Source organism: Microtus pennsylvanicus, chromosome 3 (genome assembly GCF_037038515.1).
Source record: "Microtus pennsylvanicus isolate mMicPen1 chromosome 3, mMicPen1.hap1, whole genome shotgun sequence".
Taxonomy (NCBI): domain Eukaryota; kingdom Metazoa; phylum Chordata; class Mammalia; order Rodentia; family Cricetidae; genus Microtus; species Microtus pennsylvanicus.
The window spans coordinates 78531962-78537961 of NC_134581.1; positions in this window are offsets into that span (position 1 = coordinate 78531962).

Below are 6000 nucleotides of genomic sequence, written 5' to 3' on the forward strand. Positions count from 1 at the left end.
TCTGACTCTTCTTTTTCTTTCCCTATTTTCATCTCTGAAAAGAGAAGGAAGACAGAATATGCAAAGCATGCTGGGCACTATGTAAGGAGTAAGGAGAGGGTATGTGATTTTTCCATGCTGTGGTCCTGGCTTTCACTGTAAGGTCCTACTCAGAGAGGAGAGAGGACAGGGCCGCACCACTGGTATGATAGACCCTTTACAATGGCATCTCTTTTCAGCTGACCTCAGTAGCTGCCTCTGAAGCACTACCCCCAAGGCTCTTATGGATTAGGTGATTTGGGGGGGTACTAGACATAAAACCTGGGTGCAAGTATGTGTGTGCTTGTGTATGTGTGTTCATGCTCCCATGCGTGTGTGTATGCAAGCGTACATGCCTATGTTTATGAGTCAGAAAGACCTTCCTTAAGTAGCCAACAATTCGCCTAGTTCCTGGGAGAGAGCAGAGTCTTTTAGCCTGTCACTGACTAGGACAGCTGGGAACATAAATCCAGATCTCAGTGTGGGTAGTAGCATTCCTTGTGTGACCAAGGATGACAGCTGGGAACATAAATCCAGATCTCAGTGTGGGTAGTAGCATTTCTTGTGTGACCAAGGATGAAGTATCTGACTTCTCTACTGTAGACTGGGAATCAGCAATACTTCCCTAGGCAACCAGGGACTGTTCTGCCTGGAGGTTTTCCAGGCCCAGACTGCTTTCCTGATGAGAGGACCAGGACTTCTGCGGAGCTGACGGACATGCGTGTCATCAGAATTTCACGTAGAATCGTCGTTTTCTGATGGCAAACAAACTCTATGCAATTCCTGACTGTAAACTTCAACAGTTCCAAGAGAAGGCCGGACAGTGGCCAGCGACTCCACCTTCACCACCGTCACCTGGAGTCGAGCTGACTTCACATGGCTCTTGTTCCGGATGTACTAAAATAAAGACGTTTTTGAAGATGCCGAGCCGAACCCCCTGGTTCTGCCTTCTGGATAGGTTGGCATCCTCTCTGTGTTGTTTCTTAGAGATGCTACCCCAGGGACAAGCTCTAACCTCGATTTTTCTCAGTCACCTAAGAGGTGCCCTGTCAGCCCTAAGCAGACCCCTTGTTGGTGACCCTGAATCCTTTTTCATTTTTCTCTTTTGCTATCCAGTGGCAGCAAGCTATGTGGGACACTTGAGGTTTTGTTTTTGTTTTTGCCATACTTTGTGGAGAAACACAGACTACGTGGGAAGGGCACTTGATGTCTGCCGGCCAGCAGACCCCAGTGGTGTCGCAACTGCTCCAGCCCCCAGCCTTTTCCCAGGCCTCTCACTCCAGGATCCCTCTGCCAGATCACATCTTGGATAGGAAGGGTTGTTTTCTAAAAAACAAAACAAAACAAAACTTGTTTTTATGAGCGGGATATCTCAGACACTTTTTTTTTTAATGGATTAGTGAAGTCAGCGTTCCCAAGCATCATTTGTGGCGTCCGTTTCCTTCCCTTCGTGGGATAGTGATGAGGTTGACAGCGCTAGGCAGCTTTCCTGACTCCATCGCTGTGCCTGCCTCCCGCCAGTTGCTGCTGTGTGCATCTGCTCCCAGCTGTTTCTGGTCCTTGGTTTGTCTCCTCCACGTTTGATCCATTGCTCATTAGCTTTCTTTCCCATCCTGTGTTTTCTATCTGAATCTGTGTACCATATAAAGTGGGTTTTTTCTTGTCTGTTTATCTTTCTTCGACTGGAATATTTATAATAAAACAAACCCTGAAATGTTAGTGATGGGTGAGAGCTATTTGGACTTGGGAAATGTGATCCCTGTGCCCTCCCCCTCACCGCCTAGGTGTAAGACTCTAAAAGAGAATAAAGCTAGGGTCCCCCTTTAAATCTTATCCTTCACCTACCTCTTCTTCTCTTTTTCTCTGCCCCTTCTCTCTCCTCGTCTCCTCCCCCTCCTTCTCTCTACCTCCCTTTTCACTCCCCACCCCTTCTACTCTTTGTTCGGATCCCAGCAAAGTCTAGGTAACTTCTTTCAGGCTTCAGTTCTGGGACTCTGAGCCAACTCCACCCTCCACGCACACACACACACACACACACACACACACACACACACACACACCCCTCAGAACGGATATACATGTAAATGGAGTTCAGGTTTGTGGGGTTTTTTGTCTTCCTAAATGCACTTTCACAGAATAGTCATCTACTGATACCCAGGGTAACTCTAGTCAGATGTCACCCCAGATTCCACTGGGAGCCTGAAGATTACATCAATTAAAATATAATACTTTGCTTTATTTCTTTTAATTGCTCTGCAGGGCCCCAACCGTCACAAGATCTCTGCTTCAGAACCCAGGTGGGGTGTAAGTTGAGCACGTAGATGTTGGAAAATCTTTTGGCTTCCTCTCTTCTAGTGCTCATATGAGAATATTCATGCTGGGAACTTGCCAAACGGCCCTCTTATTGGTTAGGTGAGACCGAAATATCATGATAGCCAATCCATCTGGGACCGCTCTGTGAAAGTTCATTAGTTTGGGATTCCAAGGAGTTTAATTTTCTTTTGGAATCCAAAGAGGACTTCCCCTTGGTGTACAGGGCCAGGATGGAGCTGGAGTGCAGCTCAAGAGAGCAGTCTGTGGCCCTCCCATCCGCCCGGTGTTTGCAGCAAGGCAAAGTAGTCTGGGAATGATAAGAAAGGTCTGATTCCCTGGCGGGCTGTCAGCGTTCAGGTCGTAACAATGAGGCCTGTTTGGAGAATGCATAGAAGGTGTCTTTTCAGAAGGATATGTCTGGAAGCTGGGGCTTCCTATGAGGTCTTCTCGTGAGAAAAAAAAAAACGGAATCTTAAGTGGCTTTCAGCTTGAGTATTTCTCCTGCCTTTTAGAAAAAGTGACTCTCTACATGCACATGCGTGCACACACACACACACACACACACACACACACACACACACACACACACAGAAGATTGGTGATGGCGTGCTTTCAAAAGACGTGTCCTATAGAGAGGGAAAACCGTACATTGAAGGTATGGCTTCCGGAGGAGTGAGGGTCACCCTCCAAGTCTTAGAACTGGGTGATCAACAACTTCACTATTACTTAAGAGCAAGGGGAGAGGTGTCGTGGCATTATTATTAGAACTTGACCAGTCACATTTCATTGGAGTTTCCAGAGAATGGATGAAATCCACACAGACATCACCATGAGAAAGGCAGCAGAATTTGTGACCAGAGAGGAAGGAAGGAAGTCTATGCAGGTGATAAAATGGACAACTCTCTGTGACCAGAAGTGGCAGGAAAGGTCCCAAGAAAGGGCATAAGGAAACTGAGCATCTAATCTGCCTGTAGATTGAAGCCATGCAGGGGAATTGGTGCACAGTGGCTGATGTGCTGACATGACAGGGTGTAGGATCCCATTTTTGGGCTGGACTGTGTGCAACCATACTATGGAGAATAATGTTTGGAGAACTAGATAAAGGACCCTGCCCACCCTTTCATAGTCTTCACACCCAATCTAACTTTGTCTCTTGGCAGAGAAGTTGGAGGGTAACTGATGGGAGCACAGTGGAATGAGATGGAACTGTTCCCCAGATTGGCAGGTAGGTTTAGATTGTTCTTACTTCCCAGCATCACTTTAGATTCTGTGAAAGATAGCAAGGAAATAAACGCCGTAGATCGGTACCGCGAGAGGACAAAATTTACCTGTGAGAAAGAGTGGTGGGGACTGGGGGATGGCTCAGTTGGTACAGTGCCTGCCTTGCAAGCTCGAGGACCAGAGTTTGAGCCTCAGAATCCACACAAAAAGCTGGGGCACTGGAGACGTAGCTCAGCAGTAAAGAGCACTTTCTGCTCTTGGCGGGGACTTGAATTTGGTTCTCAGCACCCACCACCATCTGTAACTCCAGTTCTAGGGAACCTATCGCCCTCCTCTGGCCTTTTGGGCACCTGCACATGTGCGCTGCATAGACGTAAATGCAATCAAAACACTCATACACATCAAAAAAATCTTGGGTACCTCTACCAGCGCTGGAGAGGTGGAGAAAGCTGGATACTGAAAGTCAGCCTAGCCTTTTTTGGTAAGCTCATGAGAAGTACAAGAGCCTGTCTAAGTAAAATTTTTTAAAGGAGACAGCACACAAGGAATACCATCTGAGGTTGTTCTCTGGCCTCCGCAAACACACCAATGCTGGGAAATCAAGACTTTGCTTCATGTCCTTTGGAGTGGAGCATGCTTAACTCAGACTGGCAAATAAAAAAGACAGCCTGCGGCTGGTGTGGCTCCTTGTCTTTCTTCCCACGCACGGCCTTCCTTCGGGAGGAAATCTGGCTCTCCTGCGATGCTCACTATGGTTTTCCACCACCGTTACTTAGAGATGCTTACCACTGTCTCCCTCCCTGGCTTCCTTAAATTGTGTTAGGAGGATTAGCTGCAGAAGCACCAGCCTCACCCGGTGAAATGCAGAAAGGCTAGCTGGGATGTACAGCAGCTGTCTGGAGAGGACTCTGAGCTCGTTTCTGAAAAGAATCTGTTTAAAATTGGAAGGCAGGCGTAAGGATACAGGATGGAAGGTGTGGAGCCAATACGAAACTACTGTGGAAGAAAATCCTCACATCACTACCATACTGGGGCATCGGCTAGGGCTGCCGTCCTTTCCAACCCATTAAGCCATTCTCTTATCTGTAGCTCATGGAGTCGGCCTAGAAAGTTATTCTACTTGGATTGTTCTGATTAGATTCTCAGTGGCTTTTCCATTTAAAGTAAGAGAACGTAACTTCTGTTTCCGCATCGTCTGTAATCCTAGAGTACCGAGTGAGCTGAGAAGCATTTTAAATCATGGCAGCTTGGCCAAATGTGAAGAGCAAAGCTGCGAAGTCACAGGCAGGCAAACGGCTCAGGCCAGCGTTACCAAGAGACTGTGACTGTGTAGCCACCAGCTCTCCTGTGACAAGACTTCAAACTAGCTGAGAGGATCAGAGAAAAATAGTTCTGCAGGAGACAAAGTTATGGTTTTTTTGTTTGTTGGTTGGGTTTTTTGATTCCTTCCACACACATTTTCTATAAACTCAAATGTGGTGCGGTGTGTGTGTGTGTCTGTGCGTGTGTGTGTGTGCATGTGTGTGTGTGTGTGTGTGCACACGCATGCATACTGAGTATGGCCTGTAGAGCAGTTTACCAAATCATGAAGGTTTGTGTCCTTGTGCCTGTCTGTAAGGTGTGTGTGTGTGTGACTATGAAGTGTGTAAAAGTGTTGTGCCTGCCGGGCGGTGGTGGCGCACACCTTTAATCCCAGCACTTGGGAGGCAGAGCCAGGCGGATCTCTGTGAGTTCGAGGCCAGCCTGGTCTACAAGAGCTAGTTCCAGGACAGGAACCAAAAAGCTACGGAGAAACCCTGTCTCAAAAATCCAAAAAAAAAAGTGTTGTGCCTGTTATATATTTACATTTTCTCTGTGTGTTTTAGCAAATACATGCAGGTCCACCTCAATATGTATATGAGGAGCTGAGGTGTGAGTGGTGTGTGTGTGTGTGTGTGTGTGTGTGTGTGTGTGTGTGTGTAGAGCAGTTTAGGACAGATGAGTAGGGTCATGACAGTGATTTTAAGGGATATGTGAGTGTGCAGTGTGAGTGTGTAGTGTGTGTCCTTGTAATGTGTGTGGCGTGTATGGAATGTGGTCTGACGGGCTTAGCAGATGTGTAGTGCGTGTGGATGGTGTGAGCGTGTGGTGGGGTGTGCATGGCCGTTCAACACAGCCAATGCAGGTTCTTTCCAGGGTATCGGTGTGGGATAAACGCGTATGTGAGAAAGTTGGAGGGTGGCGTTTGTACGTGAGTGTGAGTGCACGTGGTACTGTAACCCAGACAGATGTGCTGGTTCTTACACAATGAAAACAACCTCTTAGCACTTGAGCCTTTCACCGCTGCTTCTGGGCAACGTAGTTGGGCTAGACTTTTCCCTTTCAACCACTTTGTTCTCATTTAATAGCCTTCAGTGTAACTTATTTCTGAGCTTAATGTCTGTGCCGATTCGTGCAGCAGGAGGTAGT